Source organism: Meles meles, chromosome 7 (genome assembly GCF_922984935.1).
Source record: "Meles meles chromosome 7, mMelMel3.1 paternal haplotype, whole genome shotgun sequence".
Classification (NCBI taxonomy): domain Eukaryota; kingdom Metazoa; phylum Chordata; class Mammalia; order Carnivora; family Mustelidae; genus Meles; species Meles meles.
Genome location: NC_060072.1, coordinates 129,179,897 through 129,202,156, shown reverse-complemented (window position 1 = coordinate 129,202,156; position 22,260 = coordinate 129,179,897). Strand labels below are relative to the sequence as shown.

At 35.8% G+C, this 22,260-nt stretch overlaps 1 protein-coding gene and 1 pseudogene across 3 annotated transcripts in view; one reads left to right on the top strand and one right to left on the bottom strand.

Moving 5' to 3' along the window:
- MALRD1 (MAM and LDL receptor class A domain containing 1) overlaps positions 1–22,260 on the bottom strand; it is an 800,866-nt gene that overhangs the window by 501,947 nt on the left and 276,659 nt on the right. The window lies entirely within an intron of this gene.
- LOC123946697 lies at positions 3,270–4,220 on the top strand (annotated as a pseudogene).

Here is a 22,260-nt window from a genome sequence, read left to right as displayed (position 1 = left end):
ACTTTACTGAATCAAAGACCCTTAAACTAAACTATATGCCATTACACTACAATAAAAAAACTTCAGGAAAATACAAATCTATTCACTACCCATGGTGTCCAGATCAGCTGACATAGCTTCTTTCAGAGCACACCCTTCCAGATGAAGGAAAGAGTGAATTAATTTGCATTCTGGTGCAAGCTCTTTATATCATCATGTATTTGTAACTAATGGTACATTTTATACTCCACTAATACATAACACACATACATAACTAGGTCATTTTTATTTTTTGTGAAGGCCATATAGTAAATATTTTAGGTTTTGTGGGCCATAAGATCTCTATTACAACTATTAAACTTCTGTCTTTGTAGGATAAAAGCATCGATGGACCGCTTAAATGAATGGTTAGAGCCATGTTCCAATAAAACGGTATTTACAAAAACAGGCCTCAGGCCAGAATTGGCCCATAGACCATACTTTGCTCACCACTATTTTATGCATAAAGTCTCCATTCATTGGGATGAGAGGAATAACTTTCCATAAAAATATCTGGCATCGACTTTCACATATTACTTTACTCAGACACCCAGATTTATGACTATTCTAATGTTCATGTAATGACTTGAATACATCAGGCACTTTTTTTTCTTTGTCTCCCATGTATCTGTCCTTCTCCTGAGCACACGTAACAACCTCTGCCCTTGGTCTGTCCTCTATACTACTTTGATTTTTCCTCCACAACGTATTTCATATATATTCTTATTCCCAAGCCCCCTTAGATCCTAGGCTCTGAAGTCCTTGATTCAAAATTACCCCCTCACCTAAAACTTTCCTAGCATTTATACATAACTTCTTAGATGTATTCTTCACATTACATTTTAATTCACTGAATATAAAGCTTTATTCCCCCATAGATTCTATACATATCAAGGAACAGATTTTAACTCACTTATCAACATCACCCTGTGAATCCAGAAAACCTTGCAAAGTGGCTTAAACTCACTGGTACTCAATAAATATTTCCTGAATCTGTTGCTGAAGATTAAATAAAAGTGTTAGAGAATTCTTGATTTTCTGTATCAAAATTCTCCTTTACAAGAGCAAGTCATTTCAATTTAAAAAAAAAGGGGGGGACTTACAATTTTAGCAAAGTGCTTTTGGGTTTCTCTTTCCTAGTTTCATGAAATAAAAATGAAGTCAGGCACAACATTTGCTGAAATTTTATACAACCACCTGGGGTTTTCCCAACTCAAATTCAATATCACATGTATCAAAGCCAACTATTTTAATTAGGAGCCCCCACAGTTCCTGTTTCAATATAGTATGACATTCACTGCAGAAAATCTTTGTGAGGCAAGTATTTACACACACACATACACACACACACACACACACACACACACACAACAGTGGATAAATTTCAAAGTTGAATTACACAAAGTAGTTGTATTTATTTATTTTCTAATTTCAAAACAAAAAATTTAAAGGCTCATTAATTATATTCTTTGTAAAATAGATTTTAAGCCAAAAAAAACTGGTTTCTGAGATGAAAAAAAGTATTTGACGTTTTTAGATCAGTTTTTAAATTGTAACCTTTCAATTAGAGAGTATTAATAATAGTTTGTTGTTCAATATTTGTAGCAAAGCTGAGAAACTGCAGTCATAACCACTACTACTCCACAGATAAGGAAAATTAAATAATTTGCCTGTGCTAATTCCTTTGGTGAGTATTAAAATCATGACCACACTTAGATCCTTCTCCCCATGTTTTATATTCTAAACTAGTTGTCCTCTAAGTGTGATATCAGAACCAGCCACATTAGGATTACCTGGAAATTCACTTTAATCACCAGATCTTGGGCCCTATCTCAGGCATACTGAATCAAGAACCCCCAGGGTAGAGCTCAGCAGTCTGTTTAACAAATTCTCCAGCTTATTCTGGTATGTGCTAAGTTTTGAGATCCACTGCCCAAAACTATCTACACTAACAGCTAAAATAGTATCTACCATTCCAAGTTGCCAAATCAGATGCTAATCCAAAAGGAATACTTAGAAAATAGACATTCAAGCTTAATTTTTCTTCTCAAAATGAACACTCTATGGAAAATAAATAACTATAAGATTAGAGAATTTCTTAACACTTGTTTTTTTGCAACATCTCATTTTCTATTACACACTACGTAGAACACAGGCACTATACTCTAGTAAAAAAAAAAAGAGAGAGAGAAAGTTGGCTGAGAAAGGTATGGGTTGGAATTCTTGGTCAAATATATTTGAGAAACTCAATGAGCAATTCCAGGGTACCATTTACATCCACAAATACACAAACACAGATTGGATGTAAATAATTCTTTAATAGTTCTGTCATGAGTTCTCCATTACGCCTTTTTTTTTTAATAACTCATACATCCTTAATGTATTTGACCAAAAAAAAAAAAAATCTGGCACATCATATGTCCTCAACTAAATATTTGTCAAGTGAATGAATAAAACAAATAAAACAACTGATGAACTGTTTTGGAGAATCAAGAGATAAGAAATGTCTTCTAATAAAAATTTTTGACCTAGATTTCAAAAAAAATTAGAGTAATTTAAACTTTTTTGAGAAAATAAAAATTATTTTTAAAATTACATTTTATCAGAAATGACTATTATTAATGCAAGAATTTATTCACATGTTACTGTGAATGAAAGTTCCATTTTTTTTAGACAATCTGTTCCAGGTTCCAAGGCAAAGGAAGTTATCAGGATAAAGAACAGTATTACATATTGATAAAGTGGTCAATAGTCCAAGAAGACATAATAATCCTTAATGTACATGAGCTTAACAACAGAATATCAAACTATGTGAGGCAAAAATTAACAGAATTTTTAAAAAGCAAAAAACAAACAAAAAACAGATGAATTTACTATCATAGTTAGAGACTTCAACACCTCTCTATCAGAAATTGACACATTTCATGGGCAAAGATCAGTAAGAACAAAGGTGAACTCAACATCACTAATCAGATAAATGTAATTGACGTCAATAAACTACTTTATCCAATAACATCAGAATATACATTCTTCTCAAGCTCAATGGGACATCCACATCTAATAAGGACTATTAAATAAAACATACAAAAAATTCTTAATACTCAACAATAAGAAAACAAATAACCGGATTTAAAAAAGGGCCAGGTCTGAGAACTCTCTGTCCATCACAGGTTGGTGGGTCTGTGAGACCCAAAAATGGAGAGCTTCTTTGCTTCCCAGCAGCTGCACCCAGTGGCCTCATGGCTGTCACCATGCCACGAAATGATTATGTTGAGGGCCCTAGAAGCACTCTGGCTATTGTATGGATCATCATGAGAAAAAGAGAAAGAATGAAGGTCAAGAGGCTCAAGAACGTTCAGGGGGACGGGTGAGCCAGGTGATGGGTATTAAGGAGAGCACGTACTGCATGGAGCACTGGGTGTTATATGCAAACAATGAATCATGGAACACGACGTCAAAACTAATGATGACTATGTAACTTATGGTATGGTAAATACGTAACTTAATAAAATATAATAATAATAATTTTAAAAATAATAAAGGCAAAATGATGAAAGCTAAGCTCTACCATAAACAGCATGCCAGGAAAATACAAATGAAAAAGGCCCAAGCTGCATGAAAAGACAAACACCAAATGAAAGAAAGATGAAAGGTCTCCACAAGGAGCAGTACCTGTGCATCTGCTGGACAGGAAGGAACAGTCCAGAGCTACGGTACTTTCCAATATGATTAAACAAAAATGAAACAAGAAAGTGGGAAAATGGGAAGTTCCTTTGCACAAAGTTTGTGCCCAGGAAGAAACAGAAATATAAAAAGTTATCTGAACAGGGAAGAGAAAGAATGATGGAATAGGATGGTTACTAATGTCTGCTTTGTTGGAGATGGCTTTACTCAAAAACAATCCAAATATGAGAGATTCATTAGGCCAATGGACTTACCATTCAAAAAGGCCCAGGTAATACAGCCCGAACTGAAAGCCACATTTTGCCTGCCAATTCTTGGTGTAAAAAAAGAATCCCTCATCCCAACTATACACCACTTTGCCACCTACCAAAGATACTGTCGTTGAGGAGAACGTGCATGACCTGGACCTTTGAACACAAGGAGGCAAGATTATTTGCAGGTTATTTATTTAACAAAATATCGCCCAGGTTACCAACAATCTTGAAAACAATGAATGGATAAATGCAGTCTTGGTTTGAGAGCAGTTTCAGACAAATAACTCCTTATAATTACTGGAGACTACATACCAATCAGAGAAAACCACCATTACTGTCGTGGTTCTGAATACCACCAAACAGCCTAACATATCTGCAGTCATCAAGAAAACTATTTATCCTATTGTAAAAAATATTAAAATACCCCAGTTTTAAAAAAAGAGAGAGAGAGACAGAAGAAGAAGAAAAAAAAAGAAATGAGTCAAACACCTGAATGGACGCTTCACCATAGAAAATATGCAGGAGGCAAAAAATAAGCATATCAAAAGATGCTCCATACAGATTTTGTTCAGGGAAATGCAAATTAAAACAACGAGATGTTGGGACACCTGGCTGGCTCAGTTGGTTCTGCATCTGCTTTCGCCTTAGGTCATGATCCCAGAGTCCTGGAATCAAGTCCTGCATAGGGCTCCTGGGTCAGTGAGGAGCCTGCTTCTCCCTCCGCCTGCCACACCCCTGGTTTGTGCTCTCTCTGACAAATAAATAAAACCTTAAATAAATAAAATAGAACAATGAGATGTTACTATATGCCTATTAAAATGGCCAAAATCCAGAAACTAACAACACCAAATGCTGGCAAGGATATAGAGTAACAGGAATTCTCATATGTTAATGGTGGGAATGCAAAACTGTCTAGCCAGTTTAAAAGACTGTTTGAGGGGTGCCTGGGTGGCTCAGTGGGTTAAAGCCTCTGCCTTTGGCTCAGGTCATGATCTCAGGGCCCTGGGATCAAGCCCCGCATCAGGCTCTTTGCTCCGCAGGGAACCTGCTTCCTCCTCTCTCTCTGCCTGCCTCTCTGACTGCTTGTGATTTCTCTCTGTCAAATAAATATTTTTTAAAAAAGACTGTTTGATAGTTCCTTACAAAACTGAACATATTCTTATTCATATGATCCAGAAATTATGCTCCTTGTTATTTAGCCAAAGGAGATGAAAATTTATTTCCAGTCAGAAACCCACACATGGATGTTTATAGCAACTTTATACACAATTGCCACAACTTGGGAGCAACCAAATGTCCTTCTGTAGGCAAATAAACTTTGGTACACCGAACAATGGAATATTATTCAGCACTAAAAAGAAATGAACTATGAAGCCATGAAACGGCAAGGAGGAAACTCAAGTGCATATTATTCACTGAAAAAGCCAGCTGGAAAAAGCGACATGATGTATGATTCCAACTATGTGATGTTCTAAAAAAGGCAAAACTACAGAGACAATAAAGGTTAGTAATTGCCAGGGCTTTGGCAGGGAGAAGCGGAAGAATGAACAGGCTGAGCAGAGGATTTTTAGGACAATTAAGGTACTCTCCATTAATGGTGGATAGATGCCATTACACGTTTGTCCACGCCCATAGAATGTATAAAACCAAAAGTATACTGTAATGTAAAATATGGGTATTTTTGTATGTCCTTTAAGTCCCTCAACTGTAACAAATCCAATGGCATTAATTCTAGAGAATGAAGCAGAGTTCATCTTGCACATAAGGGAAGAATCATAGATATAGATACAGATACAAAGAGGGGCTTAATATATCACACAGATGCATTACAAATAGAAGTAAGGTAGAAGACACAAAATTACTTGAAAATTAAAATTTCGGTATGTTATGCAAATGATATAGCCATTAGTTATTGATTTCCATCCACGTCATCGCAAATGGCAAGATTTCATTTCTTTTGACGGCTGCATAGTATTCCATGGTGTATATATACCACTTCTTCTTTATTGATTTCAATGTCATGCAAAAATAAGAGAGAATTCTTAATATTTCCTGAAACAATAAGAGCCAGGCGTGTTTGTGGTAAATGTATTTATTTATTAAGGCTGACCTGATTTTTAAAAAATTCAATCTTTTCAGCACTCATCTATAAGGATATTGGTTTTGTGGCTTTTTGATCTGAGAAAACTGACAGAGCACAGAAAAATAGAGAAGGAATGCACAAAAAACCAACAGTGGAAAGCCATAAAAACAGAGCAGAGATAGGAGTAGTTGCGTATGGTGCAAGAGATAAAGTTTACAGTTTGAAACCAGATAAATTAACCACTTAGTAAAACAAGAAGCAAAAATCTTCATATGAACATGACAGAATCCAGAGTCACTAAAATATATTATCAATAATATCCAGTTTTCAAGAAAAAATTTCTAGACATAAATTTTTTTTTTTTCTAGACATGCAGGAACAAAATTTAGTGTGATCATTATGGACTAAAAAATAACCAAATGGGTAAATATGTTGGACATATCAGACAAAGATTTTTATGCCACCTCTCATAAATATATTCAATGAACTAAAGGAAAATTATTCAAATAAACTGAAGAACATTATGGTATCAATGAATGTACAGATAGATAATCTCAAGAGTAAAATGGGAACTCTAAATAACCAAACTACTATAATTCAGAGAGTGAAATGTACAGCAATCAAAATTAAAACATAAGATGATACATGAGCTCAACAATAGTTTGGATATTGTCAAAAAGGAATGAATAAACTTTACATCAGTAAAGTTATCAATTCAAGAATCACAAGGATAACTGATTGAAAAAAATTAACACTACATTAGAAACTTATTACACAATACAAAACAGTACAATATTGATATAAATGGAATCCCAGACAGGAAAGATAAAATATTTGAAAAGATAAATGACTGAAAACCTTAAGTTTGGTAGAAAACAATGCAAGGATCTAGAAAGTTTAATAATAGATACACCATACCCCAAAGGTTATAAGCCAAACATAAAGAGAAAATCTTGTAAGCAAAGAAAAATGATTCATTTAATAAAGATAAACATAAATATGAATAAAAATAGATACCTGAAATGATTGAAAATATTGAAATTTCTTTTCAAAGTGTTGAATAAAAACAAAAATTCTACACCCAGTGAAACTGTCTTTCAAAACCAAAAGGGAAATAAAGAAACTTTTAAATTGAATAAAGAAGGGGAATCATTTGCTGGCTGACCTTTACCACAAGAAATGCTAAAACAAAACAAAACAAAACAAAAAAACAAAAACTGAAGGAATATCTTTAGAAAGCCTGAAGAAATAACATAAGCTAGGAATTCTGATAGATTAAAATGATGTTCTTAAAAATTATATATATTTGCAATTTTATATATCTTATATATTTTATATTATAAATGCAATGTATATATGTGTGTGGACTCTTTTTTTTTTTTCTCTCTTAATCCTACTGAAAGGCATAAGACAGAACAAAGCAAAAGTAACAACATTGTTTTGATAGGCTTGTAATTCTTTAAAGACTCAGAGAGGTGGCTGTTTTAACAAATGTCTGATTTTCAACCCCCCCCCCCAAAACACAAGATATAAAACACAGGAAAGGGACTGTAAGTAAATATGCCAGGACTGTAAGTAAATAAACTCCTTCAAAAAATTGAAGAGAACACTTCCTAACTCACCCTATGAGGCCAGTACTTCCCTGATAGCAAAGATAAGCACAAAGACAAAAATATAGATAGACACTAAAATATATATACATAAAACCCCCTACTGACCAATTCCCTGATAAATATGTAAAAATGTCCATCAAAATACTGGCAAGCAGAATGCAGCAGGAAAGAAAAAATTGTACACCGTGACCAAGTGGGATTTATTCCTATAATGCAAGGATAGTTTAACATATAACAATCAATCAGTGTAACCTACCTCATCAACAGAAGGAAAATAACTATATAATTATCTCAACTGATGCAGAAAAAGCACTTGAAAAACCCCAACACCCTTCCATAATAAAAATACTCAACAAAGTAGGAACAAAAGGAAACTACCTAACATAATAAAGGCCAAATATGAAAAGCCCACAGTTAACATCAGACTCAGTGGTGAGAGACTGAAAGCTTTTCCTCAGAGGAACAAAACAAGGATTGCTTTCACAATTGCTATTTAACATATTATTGGAAGTTCTTAAACAGAGGAATTAAGCAGGGAAAAGAAACAAAAGACATCCAAATTGTAAGAAAAACTAGTAAAGTAACCTCTGCAGACAATACAATCGTCTATGTAGGAAACATGAAAGCTTCCACCAAAACCAAACCTCATAGAATAAAGAAATTAAGCAAAATTGTGGAATACAAATCAGCATGCAAAAACCAGTTGTGCTTTCACACTAATGCTGAATAATCCGCAAAAGCATTAAAAAAAAACAACTATCCTATTTATAAGCACATGAAAAAGGATAAAATGTTTAGTAACAAACTCAACCAAAAAGGCAAAATACCTGTACACTGAAAAACTATAAAATATTTCTGAAAGAATTTAAAGACAAAATAATGAGATAACATCCCGTTCATTTATCAGAAGACTTCATATTACGAAAATATAATAATGCTCAAAGGAATTTACATAGTTAATGTAATTGTTACCAAAATCCCAATAATTTTTTTTCCACAAAACTAAATAAATCCATCCTAAAATTCATGTGAATCTCAAGGGACCCAAACAACCAGAACAATCTTGAAAAAGAAGAACAAAGTTAGAGGATTTATACTTCTTGAAATCAAAATTTACCAAAATATGTGGTAAGCCACAATAAGCAAAACAGAATAACACTGTCATAAAGACAGACATAAAGACCAATAGACTAGGAAAAAGAGTACAGAAATAAATCCTCACATATGTGGTCAAATTCTGACAAGAGTATCGAGACTAGTCAATGGGAAAAGGACAGTCTTCTCAATAAATGGGGCCGGGAAAACTAGATATCCATTTGCAAAATAACTAAAGTGGACATTTACCTTGCTTATAAACTCAAACTAAATCAAAGTCTTAAATGTAAAAGTTATAAATCTCTCATGAGAAAACTTAGGGGAAAGACCCGGTGTCTGCATTTGGCAACAGTTTCTTGGAGATGACACCAAAAGCAAAGACAACAACAACAAAAAATAAATACATTGTGCTACATCAAAATTGATACTTTGGTGCATCAATGGACCCTACCAACAAAATGAAAAGTAAACCCACAGAATCTGAGAAAAATATTTGCAAATCATATTCTGATAAGAGATTAAAATCCAGACTATATAAAGAACTCCTACAACACAACAACAAAAAACTAAAAACCCAATTCAAGATGGACAAAGGATTTGACAGACATGCAAATTACCAATAAACAATAAAAAGATGGGCAATGTCACTATCCTTAGAGAAATGCAAAATCAAAACCATAAAACCACTTTACATGCATAAAATGGTTATTATCAAAAATAAAAAATCAGTGTTATCAACAAGGAACACGTGCAATGTATGTAAAATGTCATGTGGTATACATTTTATCACAATAAGAAAATTTTTAAAAAATTTAGCACGATTGGGGCACCTGGGTGGCTTAGTTGGTTAAGCAACTGCCTTCAGCTCTGGTCATGATCCTGGAGTCCCAGAATCAAGTCCCGCATGGGGCTCCCAGCTCCATGGGGAGTCTGCTCCTCTCTCTGACTTCTCACCTCTCATGCTCTCTCTCACTGTCTCTCTCTCAAATAAATAAATAAAATCTTAAAGAAAAAATTTAGCACAATACAAATTTAAGGTTTTATTATTTTTAAAAAAGCGTTAGCTCTATTGAAATCCAATGTTTAGTATCTTCCAAAGTTTCGCTTTCTCTTACCATTATTCCATTAAAAAAAGACTTTTTAATCTTATCATCATATATATAAATACCCCCTCAAATCTCCTCTAATTTACCCAGAGTATTACTTATATTATAGTTTCCTACAGGTGCAAAGACATGGCAATGACTGAGAAGCACAGCTGTATTTAAGCCTCCTTGCCTAGTTATTGGCCAGTTAATTCAGTTATAGGAATATAGGAACTGAAAGTCAAAGGAGAAACTGAAGGGAGCAGAAATATAGCACTCTGTCTCAAAAAAGTAGTATCTGTAATAGAGACAACTGTGTAAAGATACTGTCCTGTAAAAGGCAGTTTTCCTTAGTCTGTAATCTAAAATCAGCATAAGCCTGCTAGTGTAGGGGGATAAAAGTAAGTACAAGCAGCTTGTTAGCAGGTAATAGGCTGGTCAGATGTAAATGACAATCACATATATGCAAATGAAGCAAAGTTTTCTGGTCAGATTCTTACTCCTTCAATATTACCAGGGTCTGGAAAACAAAAAAGTGTCATATGCTCAAAATGTAAATGATTCCTTTATTTCACAACTGGAAAGACGTTGCAAGAGGTTAAAAGCTATGCTGTCTCCAGAACCCAAACACTCCTACTTCTGTACCATGTTTTTGTTTTTTTTTTAAAGCAGCGCTACACTTAACCAGAGATTAAATTAGTACTAGAGCATGGACAGCTCACAGCCATGGTACATAAAACTATCTATTCTCCTGCATTATCCACAAAAAGCTGACCCTCGGATTTAGACATTCACCATGAGAGAGACAATTTGGTTCTTGTCCTTAACCTCCTCACAGTCACGTTTACTTGAGGGGATTCCTGTTGTGCAGTTCCTTCCCTGTGCTTTGCCAGCGGAGTTCAGTAACAGTATTTTAATGCCTTGTACACTTTGTTAAGGATGATCGTGAATTATCATACTTTGACCTTTGCATTATTCTACAGCACCCTTCATCAACAATTGCCATTATCAGTTATTTATAGCATCACTGGTCTGTAATGGAAAGGCTAATCTAAATTCTGAATATGTAAAAGATGTAGATCATGTAGGAAGTCTTCAAGTGTAAACAAACACCACCACAGCATTGGGCTGCTGATTCTGTTTTTCTAATGATAGGAGTAAGAATTGTTACAATGAAAATCTCATGAAAGCAACACTATCAATGAAATGCAAATGATAGCAAGCTACAGCAGTTATGTACTGTTTAAAGAGAATTCTTTCTTGATTTGAACATGAACACTGAATAAGTCTAGTACAGGACACCTTAGGACCCGATATTTCCATCTCCTAAAAAGCTTATCATGCCCTTTCATTTTAGACAGGGCTTTGAAATAGGCCGATTCCACTGACTAGAACTACTGGGTGTTCATATGCAGATGTTCCAGAAGTTTTGTTGATAAAAAATTAAAGCACTGAATTTAAGAATTTAAAATAATTTAGGAATAAGATAAATGATTTAATTTTTAAAATCTACATTTTCTAGTTAACTCGATAAAAGCTTTCCCAGAGTACTATTTTGAGGTCATGACATCCTAGCCAACAGTATGACTGTGTTTGGTTAGAAAACTTTGTATTTAATTTAAAAGAGACTGAGAAGTAATCCCTGGCAGGAAATTTAGATCTCTAAAGAGAATAAGAGAAAATTTAATTTTAAACCTAACGATTTTCCCAAAGAAATTCTAGTTCAAGACATTTTTCTTTTTTTTTATGAGAAACTTTATACAACTCATGTTAAATATATCCAAAGTGAATAAAAGTAATGTACTAGTGCATGTGAGTTAAGAATATCACACAGAAGGAAATAATTCATAAAAGCACTACAATTCCATCTATAGCAGCTTGGAAAAGAAAAATATTTTTATCCTCAAGATTTTATTATTGTCACCGATCTCCTTTGGCTTTGCCTTCAGCTGTCTTTTTAAAGGACTCTTCTCCTTCGGCACAAATATTAAATGTTTCATTTTTGTTGTCTTTTCATCATTGATGGTATCCCTTTTCACCTAGCCACCTGATATGAGATAAGCCCTATGCTAGGTGTTGACTACAACAGTCAAATTCATCAACACCTTTTCCTTTGAGATGTTCACAGTATCATGAAGGAGGCAGGCAAGTAAGCCGATATGGATGGTATTCAGGGACATATGCTGTAATAGAAATAACACCCATAGAAGAATTATTTGAATCAGACTAGGGAAAGGGACCAGGAAAACTTTCCTAGGAGAGCTGATTTTCAACTCAGTTTCAAAGGTTAGGTAATTATTCAATGAAAGCAGGATCTGTGAGCTTCCGACTTCCAGTTCAGTTTGGCTAATATAAGACACTAGTAAGAGACTGGAGGGTGGGAGGAAAAATCATCCAGGGTATTTATATCCACAACCCCATGCTCTATGCATCACCAAGGTTCTGATAGGGAGCTCTTTTAAGGGTTTTTCCCTTTGGGGGCAATGCCCCTTCTGCAGCTCCAGCTTTTCCTGTGTTTGTACAACCCAGTCTCCTTCCTTTGTCCCTGTGAGTTTAGAGATGACAATAATGGCTTCATTTTTGCTGGTCTCGGGTGCATCACCAGCCCTGCCCATGTCCAGGATGAGTTCACCATGACATCAAAGAGGCCAACTGCATACCTGGCAGTAAAAACTGGCATAGAATCCATTTTTCCTATTACACCGTGAGCCCTTTAAAGGTAAAGAGGTATCTTTTCTGTCTCAGGTACCTCAGCTTTCAATACAGCATTTGGAACAAAAGAGTTCAGTGAATGTAAATTTCCAAATTCAGAGGGAAAAAAAGATGGAATTCAATCTTCAGAAAAAAATTATTTTGCTTTTGGAATATTATAAATCAAGTATAGCTAAACTAAGAAAGAAATGCAAGAGACTTACAATAGATGGAGTAAGGTTTTGTTTTAGAACATTAAAAGAATGATATTATACTTTATAATCTGGGTTTTAAGCTTATATTGCAAATCAGAATTAGGAAAGACAAACAAATTGGAAATGATAGGATTTAAGGTCTTCCCAATACCATAATTCTAAATTTAACAGTTGTTATATAATTGTTAAAGGAACCAAAATTTCTTTTGTTTTTGCTTGCCAACTAGATTTCATCTAACAGAGGAGATGTGTGCAGTTTAAATTTATTTTTAGAGGACACATGGCAATCAGAGTAGAACTTGGGCTTTCTCTAATGTGGTGATTTTGACTTTCTAATTAGAACCTCCAAAGAACAATAGTCTCCAATACTTGATGATTTATAATACCTCTTATTTTCTCTGCTTACGTACTTCTCTTACTTACCCTGCATCTTATTAAAAAAAAAAGTATTTTTGGGGAGGGGAGGCGAACCATAAGAGACTATGGACTCAGAAAAACAACCTGAGGGTTTTGAAGGGTCAGGGGTGGGAGGTTGGGGGAACAGGTGGTGGGTAATGGGGAGGGCACGTTTTGCATGGAGCACTGGGTGTTGTGCAAAAAGAATGAATACTGTTACGCTGAAAAAATAAATAAAATGGAAAAAAAAAAAAGAAACAAAGCTAAAAAAAAAAAATAAATAAATAAATAAAAAAGTATTTTTTACCAAAATGTATCCACTTCTAGTTCTGATCACATTTATATTTGGTCATATTTATGTCTCTTAAACTAAACTTATGATATGTGGGATTCTCTACAGCATATCCATATAGTACTGTGTCAGACTCTACATGAAGTTTCATGGATTTTATTGTTAAAGTCGTTCAGTATTTACAAACTAATGCTTTGAATCATGTTGAGATTATGGAACCACTGAAGGAGGTAGAAGGCAATGAATTTAATGATTACATGTACATTCTTTGTCAGAGTTTGTTGGTTAAATAATGGAATCATTTCATTAAAAAATACTATATTACTAACTCCAATTCAAGATTTCTTTGAAACAAAAGGAATGTTTACCAAATTCTCAATAATCAAAGAAAAACTGGCAGTGTGATTTACATTTTCTCACCTATATCAACATCACACTGCATATGGACAAACTAAACCTAAAACTTCGAGAAAGAAAAAAGCTCACTTATGACACTGTAACCCAGATCACAAAAGTGGCAAGCACAAGAATTCATATTGAAATTGAAGGTTTTCATAGTACAAATTGATAGTAATGATATTACATGTTTTCTAACATAAATCAACATGTAGCTTAATTGAGATATAATTGGTAGCATTATATACGGGGTCGACAAATCTACAAAAAGAATTCCAAGAATGCTTTGTTGATATTAATGAATTTAAAGCTGCTTTTCAGGACCCTGGGTTCACCCTGTCCCACATTTACAACTGGATACCATCCACATCCAAGTCAAGAAAACAGAGAGTGATCCTAAGATTAAATGAACAAACTCCACAATTAAATGAAAAGAAGCAGCTGCATCTGAAAGGTTCAGAAGGTCAGAAAGGCAGAGGGAGGCTGCCTGAAGCAGGGAGAAAGCTGCAAAAGCAGAGAGGGCAAAGAAATGGGTCCTTGCACCAGAGGGCTCACTCACATGGGGAAGACTAATCCTCATAACATGTGGCTTTAAAAACCAGAGAGGCTGAATTCTTGAAGCTTATAAAATCAGTGGGACTTGGAACTTGAGCTTTGGAGGTCACCTGACTCAGTGAGCCAAGAGGATAAGGAATATTAAGTTGCCGCCCTTAAATAGACACCAGCCTGAGTGGAGAGGCAAATTTAAAGGCTGTCTATACAATAATAGGGGTAAATGAGAGACATATCTGTTCATATTGATTTTGGACCATGTTGGGGGACATCCTTGAAAACCATTTTCCTCCCCTGGCCCTCAACATAAACACAGAGACTCTGCAGGAATTTGGGCTGCATAGACACTTGCAGTCTCAGAGCAAATTTTGTTAAGGCTGCCTGCACAGCACAACCAGCCACCTGGAACACAGCTGCCTCCATGAGCCCTACCCAGCTTCCAAACAAAGCCCAGCTGCATGCCACCAGTCACTTTCACAAACCAAGCCCAGCAATGCCTAATCATCAATGCATGCTGAGCCCAGGCTCGCACCCACAGTCATCCTGCTTGCAGCTCCCTGCCACCACAGCACACTGGGATCCAGCATAAAACACGGGCCCTATGCAAATTTTGCTAACATTGCCACCACACCCCCAAGGTCCCCAGCAGACAACCCCCACCAGAGCTGGCCGGCTTGTGTCCAGCCAACACCACAAAGAGCAAACAGAGCCCATAGGCAGAGAGTCAGTGCAGAAAAAAGGAAAAGTACACCTCCCCCCATCAACCCCCAGTTTGTTTTGTGAGATTAAGAGTCACTTATGGTTGGAGGTGTGGTTGGGAGATGGGGAGGGGGTTATGGACATTGGGGAGGGTATGTGCTATCGTGAGTGCTGTGAAGTATGTAAACCTGGTGATTCACAGACCTGTACCCCTGGGGATAAAAATACATTATATGTTTATAAAAAAAAAAAATTGGAGGGGGAGGCGAACCATAAGAGACTATGGACTCTGAAAAACAACCTGAGGGTTTTGAAGGGTCAGGGGTGGGAGGTTGGGGGAACAGGTGGTGGGTAATAGGGAGGGCACGTTTTGCATGGAGCACTGGGTGTTGTGCAAAAACAATGAATACTGTTAAGCTGAAAAAATAAATAAAGTCTGACTCAAAAAAAAAAAAAAGAAAGAAAAAAGGAAAAGTGACTCAGACATAATAGCAGGACATAAGCATCACATATAGGATACTCTCCTGAAGAACCAGGTTCTGGTGACAGGGTACACTAAACTGCAGGGCACTCTGGGATCTCCTCTTCACAAAGTCACTGCTTCCAAGAGCAGAAGACATAGCTGACTGACTTGACACACAGAAACAGACACAAAGAGGCAGACAATGTGAGAAGACAGAAATTTATCCCTGCACTAACTGAATTTAAATTTTAAAAAATAATGAATTTTTTTAAAAAAAGATATTTATCCCAAATGAAAGAACAGGACAACGCCATGGCCAGAGATCTAAGAAAAGCAGATATAAGTAATATGCTTGATAGAAAATTCAAAGCAATGATCACAAGGACTTAGGAAAAAAGTGGAAGACATGAGTTCAACCCTTAACACAGAGATGACGAATAACATAGTGGAGATTAAAAGGCTCAATAAACAAAACGAGAAACACGTTTGATGAAATGAGGAGGAGGATTAAAGAAGCAGAAGAATGAATTAGGGACCTAGAAAGCAGAATAATGGAAAGTAATCAGGCTAAACAAAAGAGAGAAAAAGAATTACACCAAATGAGATTAGACTTAGGGAACTCAGGGACACCATCAAACACCATCAAACATAAAAACATTCATATTATAGGAGTCTGAGAAGAAGAATGAGAAAAGGAGGAAGAGAATTTATTTAAAGAAATAATAGCTGAAAAGTTCCTTAATATGGAGGAGGAAACAGACATCCAGATCCAGAAGGCACAAAGAACTCCCATCAAAATCAATAAAAGGCCAAACAAAGACATAATAGAATCAACCCTGCAAAATATAATGATAAAGAAGAAAAAAAAATTCTTAAAAGCAGCAAAAGAAATCAGCAACCTCCAAGGGAAAACCCATGAGGCTAGTAGGAGATTTTTCACCAGAAACTCTGCAACCCAAAGTGCCATGATATAATCAAAGTTTGGAATGGGAAAAATCTGTAGCCAAGAACACTCTACGCAACAAGGCTATCATTCAGAATAGAAAGAAAAAGAGTTTCTCCAAACAAAAACTAAAGGAGTTTGTGACCAGTAAACCAGACCTGGAAGAAATATTTTTTTTTAATTTTTTAAAAAGATTTTATTTATTTATTTGACAGAGAGAGATCACAAGTAGGCAGAGAGGCAGGCAGAGAGAGAGGAAGGGAAGCAGGCTCCCTGCAGAGCAGAGAGCCTGATGTGAGCTAGATTCCAGGACTCTGGGATCACAACCTGAGCCTAAGGCAAAGGCTTTAACCCACTGAGTCAGCCAGGCACTTCCAGACCTGGAAGAAATATTAATGGGAACTCTTTGAGTGGAAAGGAGAGATCAAAAGTTTTGGTATAAAGGTAGGAAACAAAAAAGCAATAAAAATGAGTATTTCTGTAAAAAATCTGTAAAGAAACTCATAAAAAAGGACATAAAATTAATAATATAAGATGGCAACAATACATGCCTATCTAATTACTTTGAATATAAATGGACTAAACACTCCCATCAAAATATACAGGGTGACAGAAGAGATTAAAAATAAAAAACACCAGGGGTACAGGTCTGTGAATCACCAGGTTTACACACTTCACAGCACTCACAATAGCACATACCCTCCCCAATGTCCATAACCCCCTCCCCCTCTCCCTACCCCACCTCCCCCCAACATACCCAACTTTTTTTTTAAATTTATTTGACAGAGAAATCACAAGTAGGCAGAGAGGCAGACAGAGAGAGAGGAAAGGAAGCAGGCTCTCTGCTGGGCAGAGAGCCCGATATGGGGCTCGATCCCAGGACCCTGGGATCATGACCTGAGGCGAAGGCAGAGGCTTTAACCCACTGAGCCACCCAGGTGCCCCCAACATACCCAACTTTTGTAGCAACATGGACGGGACTGGAAGTGATTATGCTGAGTGAAATAATTCAAGCAGAGAGAGTCAAGTATCATTCGGTTTCACTTATTTGTGGAACATAACAAATGACATGGAGGACATTGGGAGATGGAGAGGAGAAGGAAGTTGAGGGAAATTGGAAGGGGAGGCGAACCATAAGAGACTATGGACTCTGAAAAACAACCTGAGGGTTTTGAAGGGACGGGGGTGGGAGGCTGGGGGAACCAGGTGGTGGGTAATAGGGAGGGCACGTATTGCATGGAGCACTGGGTGTTGTGCAAAAACAATGAATACTGTTACACTGAAAAAATAAATTAATTAATTAATTAAAAATTTGAAATAGAAAAAAAAAACAATAAAAAACACAACACTACGAAACTAGAAGTCAACTATAAGAAAAAAATCTAGAAAGAGCATAAATACACAGAGGTTAAATAACATGTTATTATACATTGATTAGGTAACCTGGAAATCAAAGAAGAAATAAAAAAGTACATAAAAACAACTGAATGTGAGAACATAGTGGTCTAAAACCTTTGGGATACAGCAAAAGTGATTCTAAGAAAGAAGTTCACAGCAACCAAAACCTCAAATAAACAACCTAACTTTACACGTAAAGGAGCTAGAAAGAGAACAACAAACAAAACCTAAAACCCGCAAAAAAAATAAAAAAGGTAATAACAATTACAGCAGATATAAGTGATACAGAAACTAAAAAAGCAAACAAAAAACAGATCAATGAAATCAGGAGATGGCTCTTTGAAAAAAAGCAATAAAATTCTTATACTTCTCCCCAGACTTACAAGAAAAAAAAAAAAAAGAAAGGACTTAAATTAAAAAATCACAAATGAGAGAGGAGAAATAGTACCACAAAAATACAATTATCAGAGAATATTATGAAAAACTCTATGCCAACAAATTGGACAACCTAGAAGAAATGGATAAATTCCCAGAATCATATCAACTATCAAAACTGAAACAGGAAGAAATAGAAAATTTGAACAGACCAATAATCCGAAAAGAAATTGAATCAATAACCAAAAGAGTCCCAATAAACACAAGTCGACTGAGACCAGGTGGCTTCACAGAGGAATTCTACCAAACACATAAAGAAGAATTACTACTGTTCTCCTCAAACTATTCTGAAAATAGAAAAGTACAGACAATTTCTAAATTCATTCTATGAGCCCAGCATTATTCTAGTACCAAAACTGTATGATAAAGACACCACTAAAAAAGAGAACTACAGGCCAATATCCCTGATGAACATGAATGCAAAAAATCCTCAATAAAATACTAGCAAACCAAATCCAACAATACATTAAAAAAAAAAATCATTACCACGATTAGTGGGGTTTACTCCTGGATTGCAAGGGTGGTTTAATATTCACAAGTCGATCAATGTGATAAATCACACCAATAAAAGATAAGAACTACATGATCATTCCAATAGATGCAGAAAAAGCATTTGACAAAGTACAACATCCATTCATGATAAATAACTTCAACAAAGTAGGTTTAGAGGTAACATACCTCAACATAATAAAGACCACATAAGAAAAACTCACAGCTAGCACCATCCTTACTAGGAAAAAACTGAGAGCTTCTAAGATCAGGAACTCTCAGTTTTATTCAACATAGTATTGGAAGTCCTAGCCACAGCCATCAGACAACATAAAGAAATAAAAGTATCAAAATTGGTAAGAAAGAAGTAAAACTCACTACTTGCAGATGACATGATACTATATATAGAAAATCTGAAAGACTATATGAAAAAACTGCTAGAACTGATAAACTGAACAAAGTCACGGGCTACAAAATCAATGTACAGAAATATGTTGTATTTCTATACACCAATAATGAAGCGAAAAAGAAACTGAGGAATAAATTCCATGTACAGTTGCACCCAAAATAAGATACCTAGGAATAAACCTAACCAAAAAGGTAAAAGACCTATACTGTGAAAAGTATAAAATAATAATGAAATAATTCTAAGATGAATCTAAGAATGACTTATTTCTAAAGAAATAAAAAGACATTCCATGTTCATGGATTATAAGAACAAATATCGTTAAATAATGTATTGTCTATAATACCCAAAGCTATCTACATATTTAATGCAATCCCTACCAAAATACAACCAGCATTTTTTTCAAAGATTTTATTTATTTATTTGACAGAGAGAGAGATCACAAGCAAGCAGAGAGAGAATGGGAAGCAGGATCCCTGATGAGCAGAGGGCCCGATGCAAGGTTCGATCTCAGGACCCTGGGATCATGACCTGAGCCGAAGGCAGAGGCTTAACCCACTGAGTTACCCAGGCGCCCCCAACCAGCATTTCTTAAGGAGCAAGAACAAACAATCTAAAATCTGTATGAAGTCAAAAAAGACTCAGGGGTGGGAGGTTGGGGCAACCTGAGGGTTTTGAAGGGTCAGGGGTGGGAGGTTGGGGGAACAGGTGGTGGGTAATGGAGAAGGCACGTTTTGCATGGAGCACTGGGTGTTGTGCAAAAAGAATGAATACTGTTACGCTGAAAAAATAAATAAAATGAGAAAAAAAAAAAAAAAAAAAAAAAAAAGACTCCAAATAGCCTAAGCAATCTTGAAAAAGAAAAGCAAAGCTAGAGGCAACACAATTCCAGACTTCAAGTCTGCAGTGATCAAGATAGTATGGTATTGGCAAAAAAAAGAAAAAGAAAGGACACAGAGATCAAAGGAACAGAATAAAAAACCCAGAAGTAAACCCATGACTATTGGCTCAATTAATTTTCAACAAATCAAGGAAGAATATCCAATAGGAAAAGGATAGTCTACTCAAAAAGTGACATTGATGGGGTGGCTCAGTGGGAGGGAGTCTGCTTTCTCTGCCTCTGCCTGCCTCTATCCCTACTTGTGATCTCTCTGTCAAATAAATAAAACCTTTTTAAAAAAATGATGTTGGGAAAACTGGATAGCAATACACAAAAGAAACTAGAATTTTCTTAATAAATTTTGTGTAAATTTATTATTTACATTTATTATTACACAAAATAAATTCAAAATGGAGTAAAGACCTAAATGTGAGACCTGAAACCATAAAATCCTAGAAGAGAACACAGGCAATAACCTCTCTGACATCAGCCATAGCAACTGTTTTCTAGATTTGTTTCCTGAGACAAAAGAAACAAAAACAAAAATGAACTATTGGGACTAAAAAGCTTCTGCACAGTGAGGGGAATAATCAACAAAAGTAAAAGGCAACATACAGAATTGGAGAAAATATTTGCAAATGGCATATCCTATAAAGGATCAGTACCCAAAATACATAAAGAACTTAAAAGACACAACACCGAAAATACAAATAACCCAATTTAAAAATGGCCAAGACATGAAAAGACATTTCTACAAAGACATCCAGATGGCCAAAAGACACATGAAAAGATATTCAACATCACTTGCCATCAGGGAAATGCAAATGAAAACTACAATGAGATACCACCTCACACCTTCCAAAAAGTCTAAAATCAACAACACAAGAAGCAACAGGTATTGGCAAGAGTGTGGAGAAAGGGGAACCTTGCACTGTTGGTGGGAATGCAAACTGGTGTAGCCACTATGGAAAACTGTATACAGTTTCCTCAAAGAGTTAAAAATAGAACTACCCTATGATCCAGCCATGGCACTACTGGGTATTTACCCAAAGAATACAAAAACACTAATTCAAAGGGATACATGTACCTGTATGTATACAGTAGGATTCTTTTACAATAGCCAAAATATGAAGGCAGCCCACGTGTCCACTGATTGAGGAATGGATAAAGAAATGGAACAGCCTGTCATAACACAAAGCCACATAGATGTGCAGTGACACCAGGCCCAGAGAGCACACTGGGCAGTTCTCAGTGCACCACGTTTCAGATTAGGGAAAGGGTCCCAGGGCAATGGACATCAAAACTATGTGAACTCTCTGGTGTGGGGTCTGACTGGGGAGGGTCTGAGTGAGTTCTGGGCACTGGGAATGTTCTATGTCTGGATCTGGGTGTGTTTATTTGGGTACATGGGTGTGTAAAAATTCAAGAGCTGTTCACTTAAGATTTGTTCATCTTGTAATCTGTCAATAATATCAATATAGGAGAAATAAAAGAAGACCTTGGTGTGGAAAAAAAAATGTCATACACACACACACACACACACACACACACACACACACACACACACAAAGGGAATATTGCTCAGCCATAAAAAGGAATGCAATCTCGCCATTTGCAATGGCATGGATGAAGCTTTAGCATCTAATGCTAAGTGAAATAAGTCCAAGAAAGATAAATACCATATGATTTCATTCATATGTGGAATTTAAGAGACAAAACAAATAAGCAAAGGGGGGGGGAAGAGAGAGAGAAACCAAGAGATGGACTCTTAATTACAAAGAACTGATGGTTGGGGGGGGTGGGGGGAAATGGGTGAAACAGGTGATGGAAATTAAGGAGAACTACATTATACACCTGAAACTGATGTAACACTGCATGTTAGTAGGAATTAGAATAAAAACTTTTTAAAAAGTTCTCTTTCAATTCCTGATGTACATCTTTGATTCAGATGTTAATAATACAAAGAGAGAATTTATTTCACTTGAACAGAAGAAGTTTTGAAACGGATATGCTGTTGCTTTAATATCAGAGTGGTTAATTGCTGTAAACACAATGAGCCAGTTTCTCAATATGATGACAACATGAGAGGAAAATAATATTTTGGTCTTGAACTCAAATATATTTGGAACAACTCGAATACCTGAATTTACTTTTCAACTGTAAAGTTATTAAG